Source organism: Pelophylax lessonae (assembly GCF_965119305.1).
Source record: "Pelophylax lessonae genome assembly, chromosome: 11".
Lineage (NCBI taxonomy): Eukaryota > Metazoa > Chordata > Amphibia > Anura > Ranidae > Pelophylax > Pelophylax lessonae.
In genome coordinates, this window is record NC_138778.1 from 95,707,211 (window position 1) to 95,726,464 (window position 19,254).

Below are 19,254 nucleotides of genomic sequence, written 5' to 3' on the forward strand. Positions count from 1 at the left end.
TGCTACATGTCGCAGGTGCTGCCAGTGATCGGGGGGCTAATTCTGATAACACTGTATTTTTGGGAACACTATACTATTGGGGACACTCGCATAGTTCTGATCCATACAGACACTATACTAGTAATGGCAGTCATCCGCTATTTATATTGTGACTCTTATAGTGTGGCGGACAACCTGGCACTAACTGACATTGGCTGGGAGGGACACTGACGACATGACTAATACACAGTGATACTGACACTGTACTAATAATAGCACTGGCTGAGTGAAAGGGGAGATCAAGAGGGCAATCAAGGGGTTAATTGTGTGCCTAGCAAATGTATCTGTGCTGCTTTTACTCACTGATCTGACTGGGGTCTCCTTTCTTTTAGTTCTGAACAGCAGGGAGAAATCCAGCCAGATTTTGTGCATACAAACAGAGATCTGTGCTGTGATTGGCCACAGCCAATCAGATGCAGATGGCACTTAGCTATGTAGTGGAATGACGTCTTTACAGGATTTCTCCAACTTACAGGTCAATCTCAATACACTATTTAATTGAGAAATTATGTGGCAAATGAGGTTTAATATTGATAAATGTAACCTTAACCACTTTACCACCGGAGGATTTTGCAGCTTAAAGACCAGACCCCATTTTTCAACTTGGCACTTCGTGACTTTAACTGATAATTGCTCGGTCATGCAATGCTGTACCTAAACGAAATTTACGTCCTTTTTTTCCCACAAACAGAGCTTTCTTTTGGTGGTATTTGATCGCCTCTGCGCTTTTTATTTTTTGCGATATTAATAAAAAAAGAGCGAAAATTTTGCAAAAAAAACGGAATTTTTGTAAAATCTTACCTGTAAAATTCCTTTCTCTGAGTCCTCCGACAGTCGCCGCCCACTTCATATTCATCACCAATGGGGTTATGTCCTTTATTCCGTAGGAGTAGCTAGGCAATAGAATATGTTAGTACAAAGACTTTTAACATATCCCACCCCCAGGGGGTGGTCCCCTCAGTACATAACCCTCCACTTCCTGTATCCAACTCAGTTTCAGTGGAATAGCAGTAGAGAGTACATCAAAACCCCAAAAGAGGGGCGGGGGCGGCGACTGTCGGAGGACTCAGAGAAAGGAATTTTACAGGTAAGATTTTACAAAAATTCCGTTTTCTCTTACGTCCTCCGACAGTCGCCGCCCACTTCATATTCATCACCAATGGGGATGTCCCAAAGCAGTGTAAACATGAGGGGTGGGAAGAACACAGCCGCGCCCAAGGCAACGCCGTCTCCCCATCAGAGAAAGGAACCTTACCAAAGGAAGGAAACCAGTTGGGCATAAGAACAAAACACTCGCTCAACAGGAGCAAGAAAACCCAGGGAAAAAACAAAAATCCCAAAAAGCCAAAGAACCCGTAACAAGGGCTCTAGGAAACTGCCGCACTAAGAACCTTGCGGCCAAAGGAAGCATCAGCCGATGCCTGAACATCTACTCTGTAGAATATCGTGAAAGTGTGTACGGTCGACCAAGTCGCCGCCTCACACACCTGGGCCACAGAGGCCCTATGACGACAGGCCCAAGACGTACTCAGAGATCTGGTAGAGTGCGCCTTCACAGGTACAGGGGGAACTAGGGAAGGACAAACAAGGACAAACAAGGCATCCGACTTGCGAGAAGACTCAGTCGATGTGAAATAGACTCTAATCGCCCGGACAACATCCAAGGAGTGAAGCAACACCTCCGTCGGATGCTTCGGCTTCGCGCAAAGCGAAGGTTTGACAATGTCCGAAACCCTTTTTGGAAGAAAAGAAGGGTTAGGTCGCAAGACCACCTTGTCCAAATGCACAACCAGACACGGAGACTTGCAGGACAAGGCTGCCAGCCCCGACACTCGACGAGTCGAGGTGATAGCCACCAAAAAGGCGACCTTCTTGGATAACAAAGACAGCGAGATCTCCCTGAACCTTTCAAAAGGAGCACGCTGCAATACTGATAGAACTAGATTCAAGTCCCAAGGGGTAAGAGGGTCCCTCCTAGGAGGGATCAGATGACGTACCCCCCGCACAAAAGTGCTAACCAAAGAATCAGATGCCACAGGCCGTCGAAAAAGAACGGCCAAAGCAGACACCTGACCCTTGATCGTGGCCAGCGCCAGACGCTGGTCAACACCCGTCTGAAGGAAGGGCAACACCCTAGACACCGAATAAGTGTCAGGAGAGAAACCCCTGGATTCGCACCAGGCAAAATACGCCTTCCAAGTACGGTAATAAACCTTCCCCGAGGAAGACTTCCTCGCATTTATCAAGGTGTGAATGAACTCAGGGGAAAGACCCCTGTTCTTCAGGACCTCGGTTTTAACAGCCAGGCCGTCAAGGCCAGCGACTGTAAAGCAGGATGGAAGATAGGTCCTTGCGACAGAAGATCTTCTCGAAGAGGCAGACGCCACGGGGCGTCGATTGCCAGATTTACGAGGTCTGCGTCCCAGGACCGGCGAGGCCAGTCCGGTGCCACAAGAATCACCGTGGTCGGTTCCGCGAAGGAACCTGGACAGCAATTAAATCGGCGGGAACGCATACATCAGTTGGTACTGATGCCACGGGGCAACCAACGCGTCCGACGCGTCTGCCCGAGGATCGCACGTCCTTGCCACGAACCGTGGTACTTTGTAGTTCAGACGAGACGCGAACAGGTCTACCTCCGGAAGACCCCACCTCGCGCACAACATCTGGAAGACAGCCGGGTGAAGGGACCATTCTCCCTGGTCCAGGGTTCGACGGCTCAGATAATCCGCCTGCCAAATTTTCACCCCCGGAATGTGACCTGCCGATATTGCCGGGACATGCGTCTCGGCCCAAGACAGAATCGCGGCCACTTCTCGAGCCGCCCGGGCACTCCTGGTGCCCCCTTGGTGATTGATGTAAGCCACCGCCGTGGCATTGTCTGTCTGCACCCGAACCGGGTAGCCGTGAAGATTGTCCGTCCAACGACGAAGACAGAGGAGTATCGCTCGCAGTTCCAGAACGTTGATCGGAAGGGAGGATTCCTCCGTCGACCAAACACCCTGGGTGGACAGAACGCCCAGAACACCACCCCAGCCCGACAGGCTGGCGTCCGTGGTGATCACCGTCCACGAAAGGGGACGAAAAGACTTGCCCCCCGATACTGAGGGGGATAGAAGCCACCACAGAAGATCCCTTCTGGTCTGAGAACTTAATGACATCTGGAGATCCAGAGACTGCGGACGCCCGTCCCACTTGGACAATATCTCCGCTTGGAGATCCCGTGTGTGAAACTGGGCGAAGGGAAATCGCCTCGAAAGCCGAGACCATCAATCCCAGACACCGCATGCACGTCCGAATGGACGAAGATGGAACGTCCCTGAGGGACCTGACTGCCTCCTGAAGAGCTGCGAGTTTTTCTTCCGGCAGGAAGACCTACGCCTGGACAGAGTCCAGAATCATACCCAGGTAAGAAATCCGAACCGATGGGCACAATGTCTACTTTGGAAAATTGATCGTCCAACCAAACTCCTGCAGAGTCTGCAACGTGACGGACAGATCCTTCGCCAGACTCTGGCTGGTCGCAGACCGAACCAGAATATCGTCCAGATACCCCAGAACCGAAATGCCCTGGGCCCTCAACAAAGCCAGAACCGGTGCCAGCACTTTGGTGAACACCCTTGGAGCCGAGGCGAGACCAAAAGGCAACGCCACAAATCGGTAATGATCTTCCGCTATGGCGAATCGAAGGTACCTCTGGTGACCCTCGAAAATCGGGATGTGAAGATACGCATCTTGCAAGTCGATGGAAGCCATGAACTCCCCCGGAACCAGGGCAGCCACCACCGACCGCAGGGATTCCATGCGGAACTTGCGCACCCGCACAAGGCGGTTCAGCGCCTTCAAGTCCAGAATCGGACGCACCTTGCCCTCCTTCCTGGGCACGGTGAGCAGATTGGAATAGAACCCCCGAAATCTGTCCCAATGAGGCACCGGGACCACCACTCCCTGAGCCCTCAGGTCCTGCACCGCTAGATGCAGGTCCCGCAAACGCTCCGGGGATAACAGAAGACTTGAGGGAAAAAATCTGCTCTCCGGCCGAGAGAGAAACTCGATCTAGTGGCCAGATCGAACAATTTCCTGTGAAGTGGGTGAGGGCGCCCCTTCAGGCCGCACTGTTGTGGGCCGCAGAACCGGATTGGCCGGACTTTTGCTTACCTGCCCACGGCTTCTTGCGGGAGCCCTGACCCTTGGACGGCTTGTCCCAAAATGTGACCGAAAGGCACGAAAGGACCCCAGAGGGGGCCGAAAGAAAGCATTCTGTTTTCCAGGAGCCGTCTTAGTCTAGTGGGATTGAGGTAAGAGCGTGCTCTTACCCCCCATGACCCCTTTAATTAGGGCATCCAGGGATTCGCCAAAAAGGCGAGAACCATCAAACGGCAGATTGGCCAAGGTCTTACATGAAGATTGATCCACAGACCAACACTTCAACCAAACCAGGCGGCGAGATAACACCGCCACACTGTGTACACGTGCAGCCAACGGAACCATATCCAGGTCCGCATCACACAAATACATGACACCCTGGTGGATTTGATCCACCATATCCAAAGTCGCCTGGGGGGCAGAATCAGCCACCAGGACACGCCTAAGCACCTGCGTCCAGTTCGCGACCGCCTGGGCCGCCATAAGTGAAGCAATAAAGCTTTCAACATAGAACCCATAATAGAATAGGTACGACGGGCAAAGGACTCCATCCTCTTGTCCGTGGCATCCCGCAACACCGGGGTGTCTGCAGCAGGAATCGCAGTGGACTTGTTCAAAACTGCTAACGCCTGGTCCACCGGAGGTGGGACACACCAACGCCCATCAGTAGCGGGCGTAAAAGGATAGCGCAGCTTAAACCTACTTGGTACAGCAAAAGGTTTGCGTATATTACGCCATCGTTCTTTCACAGCGCGCTGAAAATCATCAGTGCATGGAAACATCTGCGATGATATGCGCCTTTTCTGCGTCCCATAAGCCGCCAAGGCAGCTGGAGGACATGTTTCCTCCTCCAAACGCAGAGTTTGCTTGATAGAAGCAACCAATTCATCCATGAGCGCAAGCTCTTCAGACGAGCCAGGGGGAGAATTATCAACCCCCTCTACCTCAGCCTCCATTACTGACCCTATAAGGTCCCGGGAGGAACGAGACCCCGATAAGGAGATCTCTGCCCCAGCAGCCCCAGTACCATCACCCTCTTGAAACAGAGGAAATTGAAAACTCTGGGCCTTTTAGAGGATTGAGCAACCACCAGCATTTGCACCCGAGTCGCAAGGCTAGCCACAATCGCAGCCAAATCCCCCCCCCCCGGGGGGGGAAACCGCAGTCCCCTGGCTTCCCCCTAAATTGGCAGGAAACTAGTATTCCTGAAAATCCATGCCCTTGTAGCAGCAAAAATAAATGGGTGACCGCCCCTTTAAGAGAGCGCTGCGATCGTAGCCCACTCACACTAAGCATCCCACACAAGGGACCCCCACAGGGACAAGTATACCAAGGCAGGATACAGGGAATAAAAAGAAATGAACCTGGAGAGATCGGTGCTGCTGCTGCTGCCTGCGGTGCTCCTGAAGGAAAGGAAATGCTGGCATACAGGGCGCTCTGTGAAAGCCTATGGAGGCTACAAGAAAATGGCCGCCATGCATGTAAAACATGCGGCCGGAGCGATCGCAGTCAAAATGGCGCCGTTTGGCGCCGAAACCGCCGCCCCCACACCCCATGAGGGAGAAGTAAAACACACCATCTGCCCAAAAAAAGGAACATGGTAAACCGCCGCAGCGGCGCTGTAATGTGCCCCAAGCATGAGAAACTCAAGCCCCACAGCACACAGCCGTTCACACAAACAGAAAACTGACACAGAGTGCAGCCAGCCCCCCCTCCTGCAGCCCACAGCTTGCAATGTGAGAGATAGGGAAAACGTAATAGTGTGAACACAGGGCAAGGTACACAGTCCCAGACTGACACCCCCCAGACAGACAGGTCCCCACATAAATGCACTTACCTCTCACATGGCGTGGGGGACCCGCACAGGCGAACAAACCGCTGCACATGAGGCAGGGAGAGTCGCATCCAGGACGCATCAGAAGGTGGGTTGAGAAACCGCACAGCGTCCAGTGAGGTAGCCACCTCACCTAGCATCCCTGCACGGAACAGGGATGGGTCGTTCAGATAACTCAGGAGCGATACCTGACTGAACGCTCGATGGCGGGCTGAGAAGCCACTGACCCACAGCCTGCTACCAGGGGGGTCAGCCCGAGACGCAGCCCGCATGATCCTCTTCATCAGAAGAACTAACTAACGCTGGTAAAATAACAGCTAACAAGAAAGAGAGAAAAAACTCAAATAAAATCCAAAGAAAGGAAAGAGAGCTGAGACAAGGTGCCCCAGCACAGAAACTTCCAGCTACTCCTGACAGCTAGACAAAAGAAACTGAGTTGGATACAGGAAGTGGAGGGTTATGTACTGAGGGGACCACCCCCTGGGGGTGGGATATGTTAAAAGTCTTTGTACTAACATATTCTATTGCCTAGCTACTCCTACGGAATAAAGGACATAACCCCATTGGTGATGAATATGAAGTGGGCGGCGACTGTCGGAGGACGTAAGAGAAATGACATTTTCAACTTTGTCTTTTAAAAAATATCCAATATACTCAATTTATGTCATTTTTTTTGGCCAAAATATATTTAGCTACATGTCTTTGACAAAAAAAAAATCAATGAGCGTATTTTTATTGGTTTGCGCAAAAGTTATAGTGTCTACAAACTATGGTGTAAATAGTGAAATTTACGCAGCTTTAATTTCTGACTGCCTATCTCATTTCATGAAGTGCTAAAATGGCGGGGCAGTAGAAAACCCCCCCAAACTACCACTTTTTGGAAAGTAGACATCCTAAGGAATGTCCTGACAGGCATGTTGAGCTCATTGAATATTTCATTTTTTTGTCACAGGTGTTTGAAAAATGACTAAAAAAAAAATTTTTTTTTTTTTTTTTTTTTTTACACAGAGTTGTCATTGAAATGATATATTGCTCACACATGCCATGGGTATATGTGTAATTACACCCCAAAATACATTCTGCTGCTTCTCCTGAGTACAGGGATACCCCATGTGTGAGACTTTTTTGCAGTCTAGCCGAGTACAGGTCCCCGAAAACCAACCCCCACTTTCAGGCTTTCCAAGGACGTAAATTGTTGATTTCACTCCTGACTAACTATCACAGTTTCGGAGGCCCTAAAATTCCAAGATAGCACAAACCCCCCCCCCCCCCCCAAATTACCCCATTTTGGAAAGTAGACACCCCAAGCTATTTGCTGAGAGGCATGGTGAGTCCATGGAATATTTTATATTTTGCCACAAGTTCCGGGAAATATATATATATATATATATATATATATATATATATATTTTTTTTTTTTTTTTTACACAAAGTTGTCAGTAAATGGTATATTGCTCACACATTCCATGTGTATATGTGAAATGACACCCCAAAATACATTCTGCCGCTTCTCCTGAGTATGGGGATACCCCATGTGTGAGACTTTTTGGGAGCCTAGCTGTGTACAGGACCGCAAAACCAATCAACACTCTCAGGTTTTCTAATGGCGTAAATTGTTCATGTCACCTCTGCACTACCTGTCACAGTTTCGGAGGCCCTAAAATTCCAAGATAGCACAAAACCCCCCCAAATGGCCCCATTTTGGAAAGTAGACACCCTGAGCTATTTGCAGAGAGGCATGTTGAATGTTTTGCAGATCTCACTTTTTAAAAAAAAAATAAAAAAAAACATTTTCCCGAAACTTGTGGCAAAATATAAACTATTCCATGGACTCACCATGCTTCTCAGCCAATAGCTTGGAGTGTCTACTTTGCAAAATGGGGTCATTTGGGGGGGTTTTGTGCTATCTTGAAATTTCAGGGCCTCTGAAACTGTGACAGGTAGTCAGGGGTAAAATCAGCAATTTACGCCATTAGAAAACCTGAAGATGTGGACTGGTTTTCGGGGTCGCGTACACAGCTAGGCTCCCAAAAAGTCTCACACATGTGGTATCCCTATACTCAGGAGAAGCAAAAGAATGTATTTTGGGGTGTCATTTTACATATTCCCATGGCATACGTGAGCAATATATCATTTAGTGACAACTTTTTGTAAAAAAAAAAAATAATAAATTTTCCCGAAACTTGTGGGAAAATATAAAATACTCCATGGACTCACCATGCCTCTCAGAAAATAGCTTTGGGTGTCTACTTTTCAAAAAGGGGTCATTTGGGGGGTGTTTGAACTGTCCCGGCATTTTATGCACAATCTTAGCCACACATCACCCACTCTTCTAACCACTTGAAAACCAAGCCTTTTCTGTGCCTTTTTGTTTACATGAAAAAATATTTTTTTTTTTTACTAGAAAATTACTTTGAACCCCCAAACATTATATATTTCTTTAAAGCAGAGGCCCTATAGAATAAAATGGTGGATGTTGAAAATTTTTTCGTCACACGGTATTTGCGCACAGATTTTCCAAACGCAATTTTTGCGAAAAAAAAAAAAATTTTTAAATTTATTGCACAAATACACTATATAATTCCAATTTTTTTGGTAAAATTAAAAGATAATCTTATGCCGAGTACATAGACACCTAACATGACATGCTTTAAAAATTGCGCATGCCTGCACAGCGGGAAAAACCTACGTACATTTTTAAAAACATTTAAAAGTCTCTACAGGTTACCACTTTAGACTTACAGAGGAGGTCTACTGCAAGAATTACTGCACTTGATCTGGCGATCGCGGCGATACCTCACATGCATGGTGCAATTGTGGTTTACATATGACACTAGACCAAAGCTTGCGTGCGCCATTGCGTGCAAGCACGGGGGAAAGGGGGGGGGCTCAATTTTTTTTTTCTTTTGCTTTTTTATGTTATTTTGACACCTTTCCTTTAATTTTTTTTTTTTTTAATAATTTTTATTGTTATCACACTGAATTTAAATATCCCCTATGATAGCAATCTGAAGTGACAGGTACTCTTTTTTTAAAAAATTGAGGTCTTTTAGACTCTAGATCTCTCCTCTGACCTTAACGCATCTGACCACCCCAAAATTGGTGTGATAAAATACTTTCCCTATTTCCCAATGGCCCTGTTTATTTCTGGCGAAACAGAAGTCATGAAATGCTCGTAGCCTCCGGCATTTTAGGCCATAGAGATGATTGGAGCCATTCTCATCTCCAATTAGCTCTATGGTTAGATAATTGAACCACCGGCTGCACTCTCGGGTTAACTGGTGGGACAGGAGAGCCCGAGAAAAACCACGGAAGGCTGTGTAAGGCGGCGGTGCTTGTAAAAGCAGTCTAGCGGCCAATTACCTGCTAGGATTGCTTTTACATGTAAGCCGACCGCTGGCTGTAAAAAACGATACCAAGATGATGCCTAAATCTGCAGGCATCATCCTGGTATAACCACTCAAACTCCAGCAACGTACCAGTACATTACTGGTCCTTGTTTGGCATATAGGTTTTTTTTTTTTTTCATGCAGCCTGTGGGCTGAACGGAAAAAAAGAGAACCTATCAGAAATCAGCACAGGAATAATGCGTAGTATTACTCATCATTAACCGCCCAAACAACCACCCACTGAATTTAATGATGGGTATACACGACACTAGTATACCAAAATAGGATTTTAACTGCAGTGCTGAAATCAGAAAATCACCACAGCTGCTATCAGCAAAGGTATCCATATATGCTGAGCGCAAACGCCGTTTGTGTCAGAATATATAAAATCAATGCGTGGTAGCCGACGAGTACCTGCAAGAGAAACAGGTCACAAAAGAATGAAAAAACAAACAAAGGACATTAAAAGTACAGTAAGAAGAGTAGAAGGACATATAAAATGACTGACACAACAACAGTTTTTGGATCCTTTTATTTTTCTTTCTGTTTCTTGATGTCTTGATTTGGGACTGCGATCTTCCAGCTTGGGTCTCTCAAAATGTCGATGGACATCCAACATCCTTCGAGACCCTGTGTTTGTGTGCCCTACACTGTGTCGTGCTGTTCCCTACACTAATACTCCACTAGTGTATGGTAGCGCTCAAAATATTCCCCGATGCAGAGACCAGGTTGGTCAGGACATTTGGGACAATAATAAGGGGTGTCACGCCTACTACAGACACGACATCTTTTTTGGGGGTATCTTTGGGTAGGGGTACTCGGGAGGACATAAGAAAAATGCCTCTCATGCAGCCGGCTCACTGGAAGGGGAAGTTGGGCAGGCATGCCTCCTGGGTACAGGTAGGCAAGGATGATCTCTTCCTGGAATTCCCGGAAAGATCCAGTTCATCCTGACGCCCTGTATAGGACAAAGGCGTTCAGCATAGCCAATTGGTAAAGGTAAACAGACACTTTTTTGTACCAGCGTCTGGCTTTACGGGCAACTAAATACGGCGCCAAAAGCTGGTCGTTAAGGTCCACCCCTCCCATGTTAAGGTTATATTCGTGGACACAGAGGGGTTTCTCCACAACGCCAGTTGCCGTAGTGATTTGGATCGTCGTGTCTGCGTGAAGGGAGGACAGAACATAAACATCCCGTGTATCCTTCCACTTCACAGCAAGCAATTTGTCCGTTTTCAAGCAGGCTCTCGCCCCCCGACTAAGACGGGAATTTACAAGCCATTGGGGGAAGCCCCGGCGATTAGGTCGCACGGTGCCACATGCGCCAATTTGTAAATCGAGAAGGTGAATAAATAGTGGCACGCTTGTATAAAAGTTGTCCACGTACAAATGGTACCCCTTTCCGGATAAGGGTGACACCAAGTCCCAAACAATCTTACCGCTGCTCCCTATGTAGTCTGGGCAGTTCGGGGGCTCCACACAGCTATCTTTTCCCTCATAGACTCGGAAACTAACTGTATAGCCTGTGGCCCTGTCACACAATTTATACAGTTTGACCCCGTACTTGGCACGCTTGCTGGGGAGGTACTGTTTCATAGCAAGGCGGCCAGTAAATTTAATCAGGGACTCGTCAACGCAGACAACTTGTTCGGGGGTAAACAAGGCTGCAAACCGCTGATTGAAGTGGTCTATGAGGGGCCGAATTTTGTGGAGCCGATCGTATTCAGGGTCTCCCCGAGGACGACAGATTTCATTGTCGCTGAAATGCATAAATCGCAGAATTTGCTCGTATCTCCCCCTGGACATGGAGGCAGAGTACATGCGCATATGGTGAACTGGGCTAGTGGACCAATATAGCCGCAATTCACTCTGTTTAGTTATGCCCATGTGGAGGGAAAGGCCCAGAAAGATTTTAAATTCGGAAACCGTTATAGGTTTCCAGCCGAATTGTCTAGCAAGGGGCGAATTTGGGTTGGCGGCGATGAACTGTTGTGCATATAAATTTGATTGATCCACAATAGATCTGTAAAGATCTTCCGTGAAGAACAGCTCATAAAAGTTCAGGGGCGTAAAACCAGCTGTCTCCACGTAGATTCCAGGTTGGGCGGTGAATGGGGGAAGTACTGGCGCTGTAGAATCAGTGGGTTGCCAATTGGGATATGCCAGCACATCAGGGAGAGCACTATGGGCTCTACGGGCCTGTCTACGAATACGCGGTGGCTGCGGGCCACTACTTGTGCTAGCCACCGAACCAGCTTCAACTGCACTTAGGGGACTCGCCACGTCACCAGGTGATACTGCAGTGCTGGTTGTAAAATGAGCGGCACTAGTAACCACACTCTGCTCCATACGAGCACCTTGCGATTCCTGCATCTCAACAACTCCAGAATGGGGTCGGGTACGCCTGGGTCTAACAGGGACCCATCTGTCATCTGAGCTATCTGTCAGGGAGCCGCTGCTGTCATCTGGTTCGTATACTGACAGTAATTCGGTCACTGTAGCTTCCCCATCGCTATCAGATGACACGGCCAGCATACTATAAGCCTCTTCACCACTGTACAAACGTTTAGACATTTTGGTAACTAAATTTACCTGTACGGTGGTGTTGACTCACAGGTAATAAAAGCACCTGGTTGTCAAGCGCTACCAAAAAAACTGCTAATGCTAGCAGGGATCAGGCCTGACTCTGCTAACACAGCGGTTTTGTGTGTTGTGTTTTTTTGTAAGTGACAGTAATCTATTGATTACTACACTTACCTGGGTGAAAGGGTTAAACGCAGGTGCTGGCCGGAATCAGTGCTGATCGTGCAAACACCGTGTTTTGGGAACCCTAAACTATGGGGGCGCTAGTATAGTTCTGATCAGATCAGATATTGATCTGTTCAAACACTATACTAGAAATGGAAGTGTAGGTGTGTGGTAATCAAGGGGTATTTCTAACTATGCGCCGGGGATCTGGGGGGGGGGGTGGCGGGGACCCTAAACCTCCTTTGGGAAAGAAACGAACTCGCTAGCGCAATCTCAAGTCACAATCACACTAATACAAAATACAGTAAAAACACTATATTATGTGTGTATTAGTGTGCAATGTGACAGGGGGGAAGGGGTTAACTGGATGTGATCAGGGGGGGATCAGGGGGTTAAATCTTTATTGGAAGGGGCTGGCGGGTATCCTAAGGATAAAAGGAACGATGGCAAGCGCTAAACCTGGTCACAAGTCACACTTATACGGGTATATAGAAAATGCTATATATAGCCAGAAATCCTTGGATTTTTTGGATATCACAATCTATGTAGGTGAAGATGGAACATTGGGCTCCACCCTCTTTCGTAAAACCACCGCAGGGAATACTATCCTAAGGGCAGATAGCTCCCACCCTCAACCATTGGTATCGAGTATACCATATAGCCAATATTTAAGAATTAGGCGTAATTGTACTCAATTAGAAGACTTTGAGAGAGAGGCAAAAAAATTACAGAGACAACTACTATGTAGGGGATATAGCAGGGCATGTCTTAAAAGATCCTATCACAGAGCTAAAAAATGGAACAGAACTGATTTAATTTTTGGCAAAAAGAAAAAAACTACTAACACTGATGAGGTACGGCTAATTACTCGTTACTCTGGCCAACATGACCAGGTACGATTAATTTTAAAGAAATTTTGGTACCTCTTAGAGGCTGATGAAAAGGTGTCCAAATATATTGGTGACCGTCCTCAAATAACATTTAAAAGGTCTCGATCATTAAGGGACCAGCTGGTCCATAGTCATTACACTCCTTCAAGCAAATGTAAAAGGAAATTAACGGGCACATATTCTTGCAGAGGGTGCAACTTCTGCAGATATTTGCCTAATTTGAGTGAAATCGTTCTTCCAAATGGGAAATTATATAAACCCAATTTTTATGCAAATTGCCAAACTATTGGAGTTGTATATATAATGTACTGTAGCTGTAAAGCCTTCTATATAGGCAAAACAAAAAGACCTTTTTTTTAATAGAATTCGAGATCACGTGAAACTTGTCAAAAACAAGAAGTTCGAAAGTCCCATCAGTCGACATATGGGTCTATATCATGGCTTTGATGATAAAATGATGACATTTTTTGCTTTGGAACATGTTCCACTGAATGAACGAGGTGGAAGTGTAGACAGAAATTTATTGCAACGTGAAACAAAATGGATATTTAATCTATCAGCTATTCAGTATCCTGGTATAAATGAATCCATTTGTTTCAAGCCCTTTCTTGGCTAGGCAATGTAAAAAAAATTTATTGTTAGTTAAAATCCATTATTCGGGTTGAAAACTAACAGGTCAGGATCCTGTGCTTTGACACAGTATCCCCTTTTCTTATGCTTTATGCATTGCTAATTTATACAGTGTTGATATGAATTGATTGTATTATGTTTTTCAGATGTAGTTCTCTACTCACAAAAGAACAAGGAATTTCTCTTTCTTTATCAAACTGCTTTCAACAAATTCCTGATCCTTGCTGGTAGGTGGGCATGACTGGGGGCGTCAAACAGATCGGGTGACCTTTTTCCATCAGATTGAGAGGCAATTTGAACTGGGCCTCCATCTTGCCTCTGCTTTTGTTGCCCATATGGGCACCCGCGGTGCCCTACCTTATTTTTCCAGGTAAATCGGTCCAGCCTGGTTAGTAGCAGCACCGCCTTTGATTCCCGGCTGATTTCCTTTTTGGAGCCTTATATTATATTTTATTCCTTTTCTCTTTATTTCTTTTTGTTCAGCAGCTGAATGCATATTTTTTACTATAGACACTAGAGAGCAATTGAGGCAGATTTTTGTATGTGACTGTGTCCTATAAAATCGTCTTAATATCTTTATATATTTCCAGATTCTCTCAGGTAAGTATCATCGCTCAAGTAGCGCCATTTGGGTTGATCCGAGTGTTGAACCTATTTCGGACTATTTTTCCTTCTCAATCTACCTCCTCTGCTTACATGGCGACAGGACCGGATGTAGTCATCCTCGACTTCCGGTTCCGGGCCGCATCATGTGATGCGGTCGCGTCTGTATGACGCACTTCCTGCTTGGCTTCAATTGGATTGCCGGGTGCACCTTGCTCTCACTCCTACGGTGACGTCAGACGCCGCGGGAGTGGAGAGGGTGTATAAATGCCGGGGCAACATGGTCAGTATTACACTAGACCACCGGGGAACGACACATGCGGTTGAAGATTTCTGCGGTAATGAAACATTTCTCCTTTTCACCATTCCACTGATTCCTTTTGGGCTTATTTATGCTGACTAAATTACTTCGTGCTTTATGCCCCTTTCTCTCCCTTGTGCAGCATTGTTTTGGAGCATACCATTGGGAAAGTCTGTCGCAATTTGGCGTCCGATTACATATCAGTGTGGATGGAACTCTATGTGTGCAATATTGCCTCATAAGGGTAAATATTCTTGGTCATTTTACCTTTTACCATCAGCATATATATATATATATATATATTTTTTACAATTCTAGGTGTACTTATACACCATATATATATTTTTTTGTCTTGCTTAAAGGGATATTTTTTCCTGGGGATTTATATGGGATAATCTTGGTTCTCCCTCCCCGCTTTTGATATTGGAATACCTTTGAAGTATATTTTATTGCGATCTCAGAATAGGTAAATATATTCCCATTCAAGAATGTGATATTTATAAGTCACAAAATCCATATGGTTTCTAATATATTCCTATATTGCAGTTTCTCATTCTCAATACGTATTACCCTTGGCTTGGCTATCACCCTCTCTATGGGTCAACTTTAAGGGGCTAGATGTCTCAGTTCCTCCCTCCTCATTCATCTGGTCTCCGGGGCCTACGTTGTGTTCACCTCCGGCAAAAGAAAGGGGTCAGGTCTTTATAAAGGTATTCTTTTGATATCAGTGCTAAAATTGTGAAGTGTATGAGGGCATCAAATTTAGGACCTTTTGGTTTCTGCCCTAGTAGTTATTCCTTTGTTCTATTGTTTATGTTCTTTTTTTTTTTTCTGTAATTTAGAAATGTTCACTCTCAAGAAATATCTGGCAAAACTCCTGAAGAAGCTATTATGAAGATGGCGAAACATGTAGAGTTGATATTTTTGAGTGCATTCCTTTGCTTTTAACATTTTATCAAATGTCCTGTCTTGTCCTTTTTTCTTTGTGTAATAAAATGTTCAATTTTTGAGAATTCAGATTTTTCTCCATCATTTGCACCTTTAAAGTCCCAATTTGCCCCCCCCCATTGTAGTTACTATATACTGTATACAGTGTGTTGTGGCAGGGGGTGTAGGGGTGATCAGGGGGGGGGGGGTCAGGGGGTTAAATCTTTATTGGGTGGGTGGGGGGGACCCTAAACCTCCTTGGGACAGAAACTTAGTTGTCTGCGCTAATTCTGATCACAATCACACTAATACAAAAACACTGTATATTACGTTTGCATTAGTGCTGATGTGACAGAGGGTGTAGGGGTTAACTGGCGGTGATCAGGGGGGGGGTCAGGGAGGATCAGAGGGTTAAATCTTTATTAGGGGGGGTGGCGGGTAATTCAAGTGGAAAAGGGGGGGTCGCAAGCGCTACACCTGACCACAAATCACACTTATATGGGTATATAGCAAAATGCTATACTGTATACTGTATACGGTGTGTGTTATGGCAGGGGGTGTAGGGGTGATCGGGGGGGGGGGGGGTCAGGGGGTTAAATCTTTATTGGGCGGGTGGCGGGGACCCTAAACCTCCTTGGGACAGAAACTTAGTCGCCTGCGCTAATTCTGATCACAATCACACTAATACAAAAATACCGTATATTACGTTTGTATTAGTGCTGATGTGACAGAGGGTGTAGGGGTTAACTGGCGGTGATCAGGGGGGGTCAGGGGGGATCAGAGGGTTAAATCTTTATTAGGGGGGGGTGGCGGGTAATTCAAGTGGAAAAGGGGGGGTCGCAAGCGCTACACCTGACCACAAATCACACTTATACAGGTATATAGGTAAATGCTATATGCTGTATATAGTGTGTGTTGTGTCAGGGGCTGTAGGGGTTAATCAGGGGGTAAATGTGCCTATCTAGCTGTGTGTGACTGTGTTTGGTGCAGTACTTACAGTTAGATGTGCTCTCTTCTCCAGATGAATCCAAAAAGGATCATGGGAGAAGAGGGCACGTCTTTTCTAAATCTGTGTTTACATTTCACAGACTCAGAACAGAAGCTGATTGGGCAGGACCGATCTACAGGTCCAGGCCAAAAATCATTGGCCTGGACCTGATGACTGATCGCTTCTGAACCCAATCGATCCATCGGTGTCGGCGGGCACGCGCGGGAGCGCGCACAGGACCGGCGGCAAGTAGCGACGTAGACCTACGTCACTCTGCCTGGCCGGGGCTGACTGCCGCAGTAAATATACTGCGCGCAGTCGGCAAGTGGTTAAGCACTTACTTGGGGCCTAAAAACATGCATGTATCATAGATTCTTGGAAAAGAAAAGCTACCCCTCAATACACTCAACAAAACACTGACATCTCTGCCTCATTTAACCCTCTGGACTCGTCCTGCACATCTGACATCAATAGTAATATGCTTAACCTTGCCCAATCCGAAATTGTACACTTTTTGTTAGTATATAGCAGTGATGCCGAACCTTGCCACCCCAGATGTTTTGGAACTACATTTCCCATGATGCTCGTGCACTCTGCAGTGCAGTTGAGCATCTTGGGAAATGTAGTTCCAAAACATCTGGGGTGCAAAGGTTCGCCATCACTGGTATATAGATTAAAATGAATCTTTAATAATTTGGGGACATTTATTTTCATCATGTTTATACACTCTAAAATGGATTTACTATGATTAACATAAGAACTGCATTACAAGGCGTTTAGTTAGTTGTTTGCAATTTCTCCTTGCAACTAAAACAAGACAATGACCAACTGCCCCAGACTGTATGGCAACATGGTAAATTAATTACCATAGATGTTAATGAACTGAACTCTGGAAGTTGTGCCCTAAAAAATAAAAGGTAAGCCTAGGGAAAAGGACTGGTCATCATTGTGACTTACCATAAGCAGTAAAAAAGACTGATGCAGGTCTAAAGAGGTGGTGGATGGATTTGGCTTTCAATTTTTTTTACAGGTATGCTTTAAGGAGAAAAAAAGGGACTCTAATCTCTAATGTGAAGGGAAAGTTATTTATTTCACACACTGGCTATTCAACTGTAAACTTCAACTTTGAGGTTTATCAGAGCATAGAAACCAAGTACATAAAAGTAATGGACATTGGCACAGAGAAGGAATTTTGAAAGGTATAAAACGCTGTGTATAAAATTAAAGTTTTAGCTTTAACAAAAATCCTGCAGGAGACTGGGTTAAATTATTGCTGGCATGTACAAACACACAATAAAACAAAACATTTTCTGTGGATAATCCCTATAATAAGATTCTGTGAAGAACACAACAATGAAAATCTAATGCAGTCTTAAATATATTCCTTTGGTTCTACTTTGAAATGGTATAAAAAGCATCTAATCACACAAGCTGCAAATTCACAACTTGTACAATAAGAAATGACAGCCGCTTCTATATTGACAAAAGGCCTAAGGAATACACAGCGATATCTCAGGACTGCAATATTAATAACTAGAAAAGCTGGAAAAGGAAAAAAAAAAAGGAAAAAGCTAAGAAATAAAACCTGTGTCTCAGAAAGGTTGCTTCAACACAAATAGTTTGTTTAAAACAAAACGAGTAGGTGGAATAGAAATGAACCAGACAACTAGGAGTTTTTTGGATAAGGAACAGAAATGCTTGGAGTAACAAATAAAACAGATAATGTAATTCAATGCAGACAAGTCATTGAAAGGCTGCATCAGAGCAAAATAAGGTTTTAGTGATTATTCTTTACTCTGTATGCACAAAAATACTATTGCAGACAAATTTCCCCCCAAAAAATATACACTATATATACTTCTAACATAGTATCTAATTGATTGGCAAAAATATATATTCTTTTTTTTAACTCACAGCCAGTTGCAAAGATAGGTATGCTGTATCCATCTGATTATCTATGGTATTACTGGACAAATGCTAATAGGCCAGTACACCCAAAAAATATATTTTAGTTACAGACACAGGCTTGTAGCCTTAACCAGCCCATGGCTTTTAAAAAAAAAAAAATGTAATTGCAATATTTTTCAAATATCTGTAGATGCATGCATTCAAACTGTTGGTAAAATATAATGAAGTATCAATGAGGTTTAAAACCCATGGCTGCCTAAATGTCTTTGATACTCAAAGAGTGATATCTTCCTGCCATTATTTTAAACTCTATTCCTGTACACAACAGTGTGTTCCAGCACCTCCTGTTGCATTCTACATAACACAAAAAAGGACTCACCAGAACTGGCCGTTGTGACAAATACAACTGGTTTATTTTGCAGCAATATACATATTAAATTCGAAAACAGCCGAAACCCAGCACAATAAATCAGCGTGACATTGTCTTTATAAAAAAAACAGTCAAGAAGCAGTCAAACATCACACTTCAAATTGTAGAGGAATAAAGAAAAGTTCAGACCAGGGGCTCTGTGCCCCAATCCACAGCTCTCCATGGCCTGTGGCAGAGCAAGAAGAGCCAGGGGGAATGACTGTCAAAATTTGGCTGGCAAGAATGTAACAGCCACAGAAAGGATGCCGCTAGCAGCTGATGGTTCACATAATCCATGCTGTTCTCAATCGCAGGAGGAAATCCTTTCCAGGTGACACATGTAGTTGCCAGCCTGGCAATTACATCTTGATTGGTGCATGAAGCCTCCAGACTGGCTTTCCTCAACTCCCCTCCAACTGTGTGAGGTTTGACTCTTCTCTAA

General features: G+C 45.2%; 1 protein-coding gene across 1 annotated transcript in view; it reads right to left on the reverse strand.

The window, feature by feature from the left end:
* Positions 1-19,254, reverse strand: part of BRCA1 (BRCA1 DNA repair associated) — a 413,307-nt gene that overhangs the window by 89,361 nt on the left and 304,692 nt on the right. The window lies entirely within an intron of this gene.